The sequence below is a fragment of the Protopterus annectens genome, chromosome 1.part1 (genome assembly GCF_019279795.1).
Source record: "Protopterus annectens isolate FY-2018-M chromosome 1.part1, PAN1.0, whole genome shotgun sequence".
In the NCBI taxonomy this organism is placed as follows: Eukaryota; Metazoa; Chordata; order Ceratodontiformes; family Protopteridae; genus Protopterus; species Protopterus annectens.
The window spans coordinates 287,346,633-287,361,742 of NC_056726.1; the positions used below are offsets into that span (position 1 = coordinate 287,346,633).

The 15,110-nt window shown below is 37.7% G+C and overlaps 1 protein-coding gene across 1 annotated transcript in view; it reads left to right on the forward strand.

Annotated features, from left to right (window-relative positions):
• The window catches only part of LOC122804578 (suppressor of cytokine signaling 1-like), a 625,285-nt gene that overhangs the window by 509,992 nt on the left and 100,183 nt on the right, over positions 1-15,110 (forward strand). The window lies entirely within an intron of this gene.

Here is a 15,110-nt window from a genome sequence, read left to right on the forward strand (position 1 = left end):
AATGTTCATCTGAGGGTTACATATTTCTCTAAATTTGCATTTTAAGCACTCATGGTCCTTCCTTGACTCGGTCGGTACTACAATATGATGTTATTTCCCCCTCTCCTGCAAAGACAGCAGGTGCATACACAAATTAACATTCCCTTTCAATGGCTTCTGACCCAGCTAAATTAAGCAGAATAAATGCCTTTGTACTGTCATTTTTATCAGAAAATGCAGCCTGTATGAAAATATCATACTCATACTCAAACACTCTCCAATTCTCTGCAATATTAGTATCAAACACAAGTGCACTGGACTTTTGAAATCTGTCTACCATGCCAACAAAGTATGCACAAATACACTGCAATCCAGGCCCACTTGTAATTATGAACAAACAAGCCCTCTCTCAGCAGCTTGCACTAACATTCAAATGCACAGTAAACTCTTTGAAGTACTGTACTTTGTTAAATATGCTCTGAAATGGCTGTATTTTGCTAAATAACTGTACTGTAATACTGCACAAACATGGGAACACTTCATATACTTCTGATAAGTCAGATAGCCTTAATTAATATGAAAAATACTCACTGAGTGAAAATGCGGTCATTTCCTTTCCTTTTATTCGTTTTATGCAATTCGGACTTTATTTCAAACATTTTCCATAGTAATTTGAATATTTCTAGCAGTATGTTACAGTATCGGACATTTCTGTTTACTTAAAAATTGTTTAGAGCATTCTGCTTGCTTCATTTCATATTTTGCGAATAAGAAATCATTTGAGCAGGTTTTAACATCTGAAATTTGTTTCTGACCTCTTTTGCGAATTATTTGTACAGTAGGGAAGATCCACTCCTCTATATTCCTCCACTTTCAACTGAATGCCTCTCGGTCTTGAATCTAGAGAAACTGGATCCCATTCTGGCACCATGTCACACTTCCCTCTTAGTACAGATGACGAACAGGCGGGGTAGTTCATTTATATGCTTTATTACATAAAAACATTTCAGGATGGATAGCAGCATCATAAAATATAAACAAACTGATTAACAGACAGACTTTACAGACGTAGATGTTTACATCTCAGCAGCTTACTACAAAATGGCAGTCAGGCTTACACATGCTCAGTATTTATATACTTGTGCAAACCCCTAGATAGCTTCTTAAAGACATGCACACACACACACCTTGATCTACACATAATATTACACCGTTTTAAACATGCACTTCATGACACTTCAACACTTTCAGCTGGGAGCCAGTCACCTCCAGTTCAAGGCTTTGCTCTACAGATTTAGCACAACTGCCCCAGTGTTTTCCATACACATGGCAGTAGAGACTGCTGACCTGCAGTTCAGAGATTTTCAGTTGTCTTCCTTAACTGAATGACTGCTATCTTAATGCTCTAACTGGGTACCAGCTGTCACATTCTCTGGATTACCTGTATTAAGGCTCCAGATCTCTAGGGTTTACTATAAATCTGGCAGTTGAATCTGTTGCAAAAAAAATAGTTCTTACTTGAAGGCTACAAACCAAATAGCATCCTTGATTCCTTTCTGATTCACATGGCTTAGAAATCAAAAGGTGGAACCCACTGACATTTCCATTCCACTCCAGCAAGATTATTTCTGCAAGCTTGTGTACCATCTCCCTTTTTTTAGTCCCTATCTGCTCCTATAATATGAATTTGATAAGGTCACTTTTTTGCCCATAGACCTAGTTGATCAACCCATTTCTAGGCAGTCTGTTCTTCTATCTGATCCCCCCAAGCACAGAAACCACATATGCTTCCCACCCAGAGTAGCGGGGGAGTTCTAGTGTCACTCTTCCCAAACCATGTAGTCTTCCCTGGAGACTAGATTGCATGGCCAAGTGCTAGACAGTTGTCCCTCTTTCTTTTTTCATCTTTAAGAAATCTGGTAAGATAATAGCTTTCACTTACGTCTCCTCCAGCAATTCTCTCCTTGCATACTCTTAACCTCACATCATCTGCCATATTGCTATTTCCCTTTGCAAGGATTCTTATACAGATCCTTCTGCAGGGTTTCCGCAGATCACTGGTCCATTCCTTTCAGTCTCAGCCTGCTTCTATAAAATTCACTCAAATTCACCAACGTCATATCTGCCAGTGGAACAAGCTAGACTACTCCTCTTCTAGTTTAGCCATTTATCTTCCTGTCCTTAGCCACAATGACCATGGATGCCTCCCTCTGGGGAGAGGGCTTTTCAAGGGAAAGTGAGATCAAGTGATGTGGTCTTTTCTGGAAGCCAAGTGACATCTCTATGGCCCAGGTGTGGGGACAATCTCTTTTCCTTTTTCTAATCTTGCATGCATTTCAGGGCACTCTCCCCCTAGGGAATATTACGGTGCCTACTGACAATAGGTTAGTAGTCTGGCATACTTTCTAACCAGGGGAATCCATTCTTTCCCTTGGTGCAGAGAGATCATGAGTGTCTAGGACTGGGCAATATCGTCTGACCTTTTTTCAGTTGCATTGCATATGCCAGTGTTTTTCCAGTGCTCTGGCATGCAGACTCAACCACTCCAGTCTGGTTCCTCACACATGGTTCCTCTACCAAACCATCTGAATCTGTTTTCAGCAGTTGGAGTCAACTATGCTGTGTCCTCTCAGCATCTGAAATATCCTCAATAGATTCTTTGGCTTATTTTGGGTTCCCCATCTGTGATCCGGTATTCAAACCTTTATGCTGTCTAGTTACCGCACTACTTTATGTTTCAGTGTTAGTATGACTATCCACCTATGCATCCTTGCTCATAATCTTATGTTAGTCTTCCACATGACCCCTCTTAGAAGGCATTTGGGAATAAGTGTGGAAGTTTTTCTAGTATAGGCCTCATGGAGATCTTGGTGAGGGTGTTTTCAGCTCAGATCTCTTGTAAAAACCCATTTTTACCTTGGGATCTCAGAGTTACTCTGTAGGGGTCTACCCAGAAGCTTATTAAGCTAGCCTTACCTTCCAAGTCACCTTACTTTATTTGTCTTTAGATCGGGTATCTCCCATACCAATTCTTTCTTTATACTAGAGTAGCCGCACAGTCTGACATTGTCCTATCCACATAATTGTTGGTCTTGTGCTCCAAATTTCTAGCAAGGACACATATATGTTCTCCTCTTTCATGCACACAGGCATTTACTGGCAGTTCGTATATCTTTTCCTACCCACTGAGGTCTAGCAATTTCCAATAGTATCCTGAACAAATAGCTTCCTGACTAGATTTAGCTGATTTGTGATAGAAACAGTCTAGATCTGTCTGGCCCTTCTAGAGCCATTCTGCTAGATCTCCAGATACCTTATTTGCTCTTACTCCAACACTTCTACTGTTGATGTCTCTGCTACAGTCACTGGATCTAAGATTTGTCTCTTGTGATGCCCTTTGCTAGTGTACATTGTCTCCAGGAGTAGAATTTCCTTGGTTTGACAGTGCCCTGTCATATCATTCCTTGAGGGCCTCCCAAGAATTATGTAGCTGGGGACTCTACCCATCAGTGAGGGAAAATGAAGAGGACAACATCATATTTAGGAGTTATGCACTTACCATAACTTGGTATATGTGTTGCCATTCTTCATTCTTCCTCACCTTCCCTCCCAGCCATCCCCTGGCATTATGTTCCTAGAAGGATATTGGGCACTATGGGAACCTTCGGTTCCTAGGCTTTTAGTTATAATTCTTTCTTTTCTGTCTTGTCTTTCTAAATCAGTAGACATAGGCAGCAAACTCAATCTGAGGGGTTAGTGGTCCTGTGTTGCATTATGGGAAGAGGGAGGAGCTCGAGATTAGGATCTGAAGTCTGGAAAATATCTTCAAGTCGGATGTGAGGATCAGATCCGTAACCCATCAATGATGAAGAATGAAGAAAGACAGCACATCTACCAAGTTATGGTAAGTACATGATTCCTAATTATCCTCATTGTCTCATTGTGTGGTTTCCCTTCCTTTGGTCTTACCGTCACTATCCACCCTGGATACAGGACCCCAGTCCATACCTTGTCTCTCACCCATGAGGATAGATCATCCATTCTTTGCAGGTATCAAGTTGACCGCATGGTTTCTCCAATTCCACTGGTATTTAGACAGCCCAGGCTTTCCTCCCCAGTCTGACAGATACTACTATCTTCCTACAAGGCCTATACGAGGAAGATTTACAAAACTAAATGGATGAGATTTTTTTATTTGGGCTCTACAGAGAGAATTGGATGCCTTCACTGCTCCTCCTTCTGTGGTTTTTAGCATCTATATTTGAAATAGGAGCTAGTTTCTCTACTACCAAAGTGCAGTTGGCAGGAATATTTAATTTTCATTCAGGCAAAATTGCTTCCTCATTAGCTTCTCCTGAGATGTATTCACTACTCTGATTTTAGTGGGGCTACCCTGCCTAGGATGTTTTTTTATTTATGCATTTATTTATTTTTAGTTTTCCTTTGTTGACTGGGTTAGCTCCACTTGGTTAGTTGCCTTTTTTTAGTGGAGACTTGATGTGATATTTATACTGCTAGGAGAAATTTGGCCAGGACATCTGGGAACTTCCCCTATTCTTGGTAGTCAGGGGAAGGATTTATGTATTACACATCTTGACTTCCTGTTTCCTGCCCAGGCATGGAGGCAGCCAGGAGGACAGGAAGAAAATATAGCTGATTCAGCTTTGGCTGAAAATGAAGTGAAGGTTGATGAAAATGTAGTTGAAATGGTAGAATCGCTACCAGAAGTTTTTTCTGATGCTGTGGGTGCAGAGCAAACAATTATATTGGAAGAAAAGGAGATTGTAACTGTAACAGAGATGGATTCAGAAGAAAACTTTCAGAGGAGATTGTATGAAGGAGAGGCAGATACTTCTGAGAAATCTCCTTGAGTGTATATATGCCACTGTATAGAAATTTTCTGTTATTCGTGGATTGTGTGTTGTCTTATATAATGACATGGAACTCTGATTGTATATATACCTCTGTACAGAAATTATTTTGTCATTTGCTGTATTTGTACTGTTATATTATGGAGCTTTTCTCCCTGGACCTCCACTGTAAATGGACCTTGTTCCAGATGGACTTTCCTGGTAAACAAATGTAAAATAAATTAAATAAAATAATTAAAAAATTCATACTTACATCCCTCCAATCGCGAGGGTTGCAGGATGATTATTTGGAAGAAATGGTAAACCAAAGTGAACCAGAAAGGAGAACAGCAATTTCATGGAGTGACATCATGGAGAAAATGGAAGAAGAAGAAAAAGGAGAAGAGACTGTGCCAGAAAAAGTTCAAGAGACAAAAACGTATGGACAAACTGTAGGAGAAGGAGCAAAAAAGAAAGAAGAAATAAAAAGAAACAAAAAAGAAGTATACAGTACATGTGAGCTATAAAAAAGAAGAAAGTTTGGACAGGTATAAGCTTTGAGACTCTGTCATAGCACCTTTGGGTGTTAATTAATAAAGAGACTTTTTGTGACCTGATATTTGAGACTGGACAGGCCATGGAAACTTTTTTGGGTGCATATGAACAAAAGAAAAATATTTATCCATGGTCAGAATATGTTGTGCAAGCTTTTTACAGACAATCCAAAAAAAGAATAATGATCCAGTTTAGAACTGAAGTTGAAGCAAAAGAACTGAAAGAACATTTGTTAACTATATGTAAAACAAGTAATAGACACTACAAAAATATATGATGAAAGAGAACTATGGACTCTGGAATGGGAATCTGGAGTAATACTGAAAATGGAAAATGATAATGTTATGCACGTACCTAGTATTATTGATGTTCATGGTATTATTGATGTTCATGGTAATAGGGTTATGTGAAATACAGGGGTCAACCAAAAACTTGTTATTTTTATGGAACAAATTATCATTTAATCAATAAATGTGATAAATATGTTATTTGTGTGGTAAATCAGGGCATAATGTAAAAAATGTGATTTAAAGTGCCAAAAATGTGGCAATATTGGTCATTCACGGCTAGAATGTGAAATGAATGTGCAAGAAAATGAAAATGAAGTTATGCGGGATAAAGAGATAGTAGAATGTGTTATACAAGAAAATGTACAAAAATATGTGACTGATAAAGAGGTTATACATGAAGTTAAAGAAAGTAACAAGGAAAAAGAAACAGAGGAGACAAGTGTAAATGTAGCTGATTGGTGCACAGTAAGAAATAAAAATAATTTGATAGGGAAAAGAGTTAAAGAAAGGAAAAGAAAATTCAAAAACATAATGCTTACAGGAAAATAAGAAAGGAAAGAGATACACATTTTATGATACTAACTGTTCTTAAAAGCTCAAAATAGCATTAAATGTGAACAGTATGAAAAATCTTAAAAGGAGAATAGGTATATTACAATGGTGTGCTGCAGTAGATGCAGATATTATTATTTTAGAAGATATCAGATTATTAACATAGGAAGAAAGAACAGAAACTGAAAATCTTTGGAATGGTGTGGTAGTTTGGAACATGGGGAAAGAAACATGCTCGGGTATATGTATATTATTTCAAGAAGACATTAAAAATTAGATGTAACCATAGTGGAACTAGACCAAACTACGGTAACAGTCTTGAGTCGGAAAAATATATGTATAGAATTATAGCTTTATATGCATATGTAACAAAAAAAAAGAGACAGAAATGATGTTTAAAACTATTCTTGAATATGTTTGTGTAAATATGAATATTATAGTGGTGGGTGATTTTAATTGTAATTTAAGGAAAAATAAGAGCAACTGTGATGTTAAAATGGCTAAAGAAATTATGAGAAGTGGAAAGTTAAGTGTATGGGAGAATAACCACTGGACCTATAAAAGGAATTAAATTAGGACAAAAATTGGTTGTTTTTTAATATTTGATAGTTTAAAAGTTAAAAAAAATGAATTAAGTATGCTGGATTTTCAGATCATATGGCAGTATGGGTTAAAGTACAGGAAAATGAAGAATATATAAGAATTGGAAAAGGAATAAAGAGAATTAATGAAAATGAATTAGATTTAGAAGAGAAAAAATAACTTGTGGAATTATGGAAAAATTATACGACTGTGAGGAAGTTTTATGAGAATGTGACTCTTTGGTGGCTTAATTCTAAAGATAAAATATAAAAAATAAGTTTTAGAATGTATAAGGAAGAAAAAAAGAAAAGAAAAAGAGAGATACAAGATATTAAGTCAAGAAACATTTAGAGACTTATTAGAGAAGAAAAATTCCTTTTATGAAAAAGAAAGAGAAATATATACAATGAATCAAATTAAAATTAACAACTTGTCATATAAGCAAAAATATTGTTTACAAGAAAAGAAAGAAGAGGAAGCACCATATTTGAGTAAAATAATAAAAGAAGGAAAATTAATAAGAGAATTAAAAAAATAAGGAAGCCAAGCAAATAAGACAGCAAGAAGGAATATGCAAAATAATTATAGAATATGTATTGGAATTATTTGTTAAGAGAGAAGAAAATATAGAACAAATTTATAAAGGTGAAAAATTAAATAACAAAGATAATGAGTATTTAGAACAAAAAATAACCATGAAAGAATTGATTGAAATTCTGAAAGATATCAACATGAATTCTGCAACAGGACTGGATGGAATTGGATATGTTATGTATACAGAAATGAAAGAGTGGCAAAAAATAATTTTTATGCAAGTTATGAATGAATGGTTAGAAACTGAAATTAAAGAGAAAGCGATATGTGCAGGAGTTATAAAATGTATATTTAAAAAAGGAAATAAAGAGGAGATAAAACATTGGAGACCTATAACATTGAATAATACAGATTATAAATTTTTTATGAGAATAATAACAAAAAGGTTACAGAAAAATATGGATAGAATATATGACCAAAATGTATTTGAAAGAAAAGGAAAAGGAAGTCAAGAGTTATTATGGATAATAAGAGAAATAATTGATGATATCATAAATAAAGATGTAGAAGTGAACGTTATGATAGGGGCTATAAGTAAAGCTTATAATAATATTCAATATAAACCATTAGGGGAATTTTGCAGGCATATAATGTAAGCAAAAAAATATTACAAGTAATAAAATCTGTTTATGGAAGGAACTATGTGAAACTAAATGTAAATGGTTGACTTGGGGAAGAAATAAAAATAGAATGTGTAATAAAGCAGGGCTGACCAGCTAATAGTGTAAATTTCTCATTAGTTATGAATGTAATAGTGAAGGAAATTAATAGGTTCATAGGTGTGTACTAGGCTAATGGCCCTGGAGCCTTTACAAGCCTAGCCCATAGAAGTGCCCTGGCATCATGCCGCCCAACATTAGTTCCCAGTGCCTCTATCAAGTAGAGCTACTGCAGTGATCCCCGGGGTGAGCTTTCTATTTCCCATTCACTCATCAAGATTTCTCTTGAAGAGGGCCAGTGAGGTGCTCTGCTTGACATGTATGGGAAGTCTATTTCAGAGCATGGGCAGTTTTTGGGTTATGAACCTGTCCCTCCAGCATGTTTTGTTGATTGTGTTAATGAGGTTGAGGTCTCTGGAGCATGTGGTGTGGAGGGATTTGGATTTCTTTAGATATAGCATTTCTAACAGAGCTGGGTCACACATGGCTTTATATGTCAAGCAGGGATCACCTCTTAGTAGACGGTATGAGGCAGAGAATACCTGGAGTTCTTTGAGTCTGTCTGTGTAGGACATGTGTTTAAGGCCTAGGACCCTCTTTGTGAGGTACTTTTGTGGCCTTTCCAGCTGTTGCATTTGTAAGGTACATAGCAAATGGGGCATTATACTGCTTTGCCTCATGAGGGAAGATTAGAGAGAGATGATGACCTCTTTCTTCCTAGATACAAAACCCTTGGTAATGAGATGTGCCACATAGAAGGACGTTCTGACCACAGTGACAATGTGGTGGTCGAAGGAGAAAGGAGAGGTTGCTGTCAACATGTGTTGCCAGATCTTTTATAATGGCTTCAGTGTTCAGTGGGCTCCCATTGATGTGGTAATTAGTGGGAACTGAATTTTTCCCAAAGAGGATGATGACACATTTTTTGGCATTAAGCTTAAGGCCATGGTTTTGACACCAGTCATTGGTCTCAGTGAGGTCTTTCTGTAGGATGTTTACATCACTTGGGGAGCTAATAATAACTCCCAGCTTGCAGTCATCTGCGAACTTAAGTCAGCCAGAGTCCCTCTGTGTTGCCCTGGACTTCTGAGAAGCAGATGTTAAACAGGAGAGGATCGATCCCTGTAGGACTCCACTCGTGACTGGGTGGCAGTTTGACTTTGAGTCTGCTACTTTCACATTGTGGTTTCTATCTGTGAGCCAATTTGCAACCCACTTAGTGACATAGGGGTTGTTGCCTACTTTGGTGAGTATATCAATAATTCCTGAGTGGTATGGTATCAAAGGCCTTTGCCAGATCAAGCTAGGCTGTATGAACTGCCTTGCCCTCATCCACAGCTCTGGTCACTGACTCAAAGAAGTCAACCAGGTTGAGCAGGCATGATCTAACTTTCACAAAACCAAATTGCATGGGAATCTAGAGTTTGGAGATTCCCTATATCCTTGTTAATTCCATAGCCTTGCATATCAGGCTCGTCATGATGATGTGCTCCACAACCTTGCATATCAGACTCGTCAGGCTAATGGGGCAATAATTCCCAGGGTCTGTAGTGGCTCTCCTTTATGGAGAGGGATGACTGTGGCAGTGCATCATTTGGTAGCGACAAAGCCTGAGGTGAGGCTGTGATTGAGCAGGGCACACAGATGTGGTACCAGTTCACTTTGAAGTTCACGTAGAACACATCCAGGAATATTGCCGGGTCCCATGGAAGCTGTATGTTGGCCTTGTACAATGCAGCTTTAACCTGTGCTGCAGTAATGCTGGGTGCCTGGCATTCCTCTGGTATTGGGATTGGTCCTTTATGAGGGGAGAGAGGAGCAAAACTGGCACTGAATCTGTCAGCTAGTATGTTGGCAGTATCTGTTGGCTCAGTATAGGAGGTACCATTGTGCAGTAACTCAGAGCAAACCTGGATATTGCCATGGAGATTCTTGATATAACTATAGAAGGCTTTGTGGTTGTTTTTAGTGTCTGCCGCAATGCTGCCTTCATAGCTGGCTTTAGAGGGTTTGATGAGGGATTTCAACTTTTTGTTGAGGCTAATAAGGGAGTTTTTCCAATCTTGGGACTTCACCTTTTTCTGCAACAGTTTCTTCCTTCTGTTGAAGGATTTATTAATGGCAGGAGACCACCAGATTGGCTTCCTTTTTTTTGAGGAGAGTGTCTTGGTTCTGTTGTGTATGGCTAGTTTCATGCATTTATGTATGTGTTTGTACAATGCATTGGTGTATGATTTGGCATTCACGTATCTATTTTCGATTGACATGGGTGCAGTGAAGTTAGCCACCTCTGTTTTTAGGAGCCCAAAGTCAAGTTTGGAGAAGTTTTTCATGGTGGTTATCTTTACAGGGGATGTGGGTGAGATGTGGATTTCCATGGTGATTAGCTTGTGGTCTGATCTAATCAGGGAGGAATTGACTATTGGTGTAGAGCAACAGTTGCCCATGTTAGTAATAACCAGGTCAAAGATGTTGCTTCCTCTAGTGGGGGCAAGAATGAGCTGGTCCAGGGCATTAGAATTGATGAATTCCAGGAAGCGTTGGGCCAGTGTATTGGTGCAAGAGTAGTTTTCCCAGCTGATGGAGGGGTAGTTGAAGTTACCTAGTATAAGAGTGTTGGGTTGGATCCTGATAGTTTCCAGGATGTTTAGGAACATGGAGTGAGAGTCTTGGGACATGGTTTGGGACCTATAGCAGGCTACAACATGAATTGCCATCTTACTCAATGTTAGTTGTACCTGAAGTATCTCAGATGCATTATGCTGGGCTACTAGTCTGGAGGTGTGCATATCCTTTATGAATATGGAAACACCACTGCCTTTGGAGCTTCGGTCCATGTTCTGGGGCTGAAAGGTGTGGAATGAGTTATAGCTTGTTAGTGCAGAGGTGCTTTCTGCTACTTTAAACCAGGTCTCAGTTACAGCGCAAATGTCGATGTTCTCCATTTTGAGGAATGCTTCAAGCAAGTGCATCTTGAGATTTAGACTTTTACCGTTGAGCAGCATAACCCTCAAATTGCATTTATTTATAACTGTTACATTGGTAATTTAGTTTTTGGAACATCGCCTAACTACAGGGGTGACAAATGCAGGCCATCTCTGACAAAGCATCGAGGTCTGATAGTCATATCATCCTAAGTAGACAGATACTGGATCCCCTTAGAATGACAACAAAAACTTATCCACTTGTTGAAGTCAATAATTTTTTTGCTTGTACTGTGGTATCATTCTGGGCAGTGGTAGGGTGCTGCTCAGGGCTAAGATCATACCTGCCTGGGCCACATAATCCAAGAGCTCCTCCATGTTTCTTTTCATGTAGTCCAGGCAGGTGCATCTCAAGTCATTCACACCCACATGGACAGTGACAGAGTCATACTTGCACTTGTTGTGTAGTGACCCGAGTGCTCGTGTTATGTGTCAGATTCTGTCACCTGATAGACAGCTGACTGTTAACTTCTCCTTATTCAACCTAGTGAGTGGGACATCAGTGTGCCTCATTATTGAGCCACCTATAAGTGTATTGGGCAAACTATTTTGCCTTTGGGGCTTAGGCTGAGGGGCACACTGTGTAGGTGAGCTAAGTGTCTTGTGGTTTGTGCTGTGATGTGGTGGTCAAGTGCGTTTCTGCTTTGGAGGTCTCTGCTGTTTGGGTAGATTTTTATTGAGAACTTCCGTGAAGGTGGGTGTATGGTTTGTGTTTTTATGTGAGAACTGTGATGGTGGGTGTTCTGGAGGGCTATATGTTGCATGTAGTGTAGTGCAGGTGTTGACCTTCTCCTCTTGACCAGCTATTCTGGCCTTGGCTTGAGAGTGCATGCCTTCCAATTTCGATATACAAGTGCATCTCTCACAAGTCTGAGTGTTGGGAGGTAAGAGGAGAGGGTTTTCTGTGTATGTGAGGCAGTTGCTAGACTGCCTCAGAATGCCCAAGTTCACTAGGTTAATAAGAGAAAGCACAGGGAACTGACCTTTAGACATGCCAGGAGGGATGGTCATTATTACTAAGTAGTGGAGCTCTTTCCTTATATATTCATTTTACAGGAAAAATGTCACTCAAGGTGTCTGAGCCTGTACAGAGCACTGCCAAACACTTGAGAGGGGAAACTAATACATATACCCTGAAAATTTAAGGATGAAGTATTTAGGCATATATTCTGAAGTTAGGAAGAAATCAAGCAGTACTTACTGAAAAATAAAGAATAAGCTTGTCAAGAATGATGAAAAGAGGGGAGTTGCATGAATGGCTACTGCCTGGCTACCACTAATGCTGGTCTCAGCACAGCTTCACTCTGTTGGGATACAATACTCCTTTGCTTCTTCTCTCACCAGAAGCAAAATGTTAGCACCAATCCCAAGAAAAGAAGCAGGCCATGGCCTGTTTGGTGATCTACTGTCTTGTCCCAGATGATGCAAGGGTCTACAGGCTTGCAACCTTTTCCTGTTAGATGCCATGACTAGCAACCAGATCAATCAGGTATGTTAAGCACAGAAACTCAGTCTCCAACCAGAGTCAGGAATCTATGCACTGAATCAATCCACTCAAGTAGTGGTGGATAGAAAATGCTGAAGGAAGTACAATTGCCAATAATGTATAATTATGCAGATGATATTGTATTAATTATTAAAAATAAAGTATGGGTGGAAAAAGTAAATGAAATATAATTTTAAAAAACTGGTTTAAGTATAAATAAGGGGAAAAGTAAAGGATTCGGTTTTGAATGTATGATAGGAGGTGTTGAGTTTAATGAAAAATATATAGATATATTAGGAACAGCATTTGGAAGGAATGAATACAGACAACAACAATGGAATAATATACTCAAAGAAGTAAAGGATATGACTATTTTTTGGAAATTGTATAGATTTTCATATAGAAAAATAGCACACTTGTTGAACATCATGATAATAGGAAAATTTGCTTATGTTGCTAATATGTATTTGATTCCTATTACATATGAAAAGGAATTAATGATTATTATAGTCTCTTTTATATGGGACTCTAGACTGAATCCAATCAAAAGAGGGATTATGTATATGAAAGAAGAGCAAGGAGGTTTGGGTTTAATAAGTGCAATGGTACATGCAGCATCTTTAATTTTTATAAGGTATTAAAAGGAATTATGAAGGAAAATATAAACTTGATAGAAATGATACTATATTATAAATACAAAGAATTGTGGGAAGGAATGAAAATTAAAAACGAAATAAAAGCATTGTGAATGAAGAAATGAAAGAGTACCAAAACAAAATTGTGTTATGGAAAATAAAAAAAAAATGTATGTTTGAAAAATAGAAAATAATGATATTTAAGTATTATGAAAGCATTTTATTGTATTGATCCATGGAAAGACTTAGAAATAGATAAGAAAAAAGCCCTAATGATGAGATATAATAACTATAAAAGGATTAAAGAATGTAATGATTTTTATGGAGATTGTCTATTAGAAAATTGCTGGTTAAGGCAAATAGGCTATACAAAAAAGCAAGATAGAACATGTAATAAATGTGGAGAATTTGAGAGTACTGAGCATGCTTTTTTGAAATGTGAAAGAGTTAATAATTTGTGGAAAGAAATATGAAAAGACAGTGTGAAAAGTTTGTTAAAATTTGAACAAATAAATATGGCATAATAGAATTTAGTTATTATGGTGCACGTAAACAGGAAGATGTGAAAAAAATGGACAGAGTAATATTTTATACTTAATGGACTATATGGAATGAGAGACTAAATGAAATTAAATACAATGGAAAATGGACTTTGACAAAGATTTTGGAACAAAATGTTTTAGTTGTGGATAAAAGAGTGGGACGAAATGCTTAAACTGAATTTTATAATGTATGGAGATTTGTAAATAGATGTAAATAATGTAAATATGTAAGTAATATGAAATGTATATATCAATTAAAAAACGTACTCTTTGCAGTAGGGGGAAGAGATTTGGGTGTTGCACATCCTGACTTCCTGTTTCCTGTCTCGGCACAGTCAGGAGGAAAAGGAAGAAACATGGCTGCTGAGAGCCAAGGCAATTTGTAAGTTAAATGTGTTGAAAATGGAGGAAAAAATGGTAGAATCACTACCAGAAAAGTTTTCAGGTGATGTGGGAGCAAAGAAAATGTTGTCTATTGATGGTGAAGAGCTCGGGAAGGAGATGGAGCTAAATGCCGTGGTGGAGATGGATTTAGAAGAAAATTTCCAGAAAAGCATGCTTGAAATGGCAGGAAAATGTGTTATTTCAACCCTCCAGACAGGAGGGCTGCAGGATGAGTATCTAGAGGAGCTAGTTAACCAAAGTGAGCCAGAAAATGGAACTGCTATATCCTGGAGTGACATTATGGAAAAAATAGAAGAGGGAGAAAAAGAGACAGAAAAAGAGCCAGAGAAGGTTCCAGAAAAAAATCCTATGCTCAAACCATTGAAGAAGCAGCCAAGGATGAAGGAAGTGAAGAAAAAATATGTTGCTTGGATGAACAGTAAAAAGAAAAAAGCCTGGACAGATATGAGGTATGAGACGATGTTATTGCACCTCTGGGGATAAAAGCTGAAGAGGTAAAAACTTTCATTTTAATTAACAAAGAAACTTTTTGTGACTTGTATTTTGAAACTGACCAGGCTATGGAAAACCTTTTGGGGGGGCCTATGAAAAAAGAAAGCAGCCTTTCCATTGTCAGAATATGTTACAAACAAAAAAGAATCTTGATTCAAGTTTAGAACTGAACTGGGAGTAAAACAACTGAAAGAATATTTGTTGACAATGAGTAAAGAAGTGGTGGTCTGTTCTAAAATCTATAATGAAAGAGGATTATGGACTGAGGGTGAGACTGTGGAATAATTTTAAAAATGGAAAATGACAATGTGATACATATACCTAGTATTATTAATGTGCATTGTAATATAGGTGCTGTGGGTACAGAGGACAACCAAAAACTTGTTATTTTTGTGGAAAAATTCATAATTTAATTAATGAATGTGACAAAAAAGATGTTATTTATGTGGTCAGACAGGTCATAATGCAAAGAAATTTGAAGTGGAATGTAAGAGATGTGGTAATA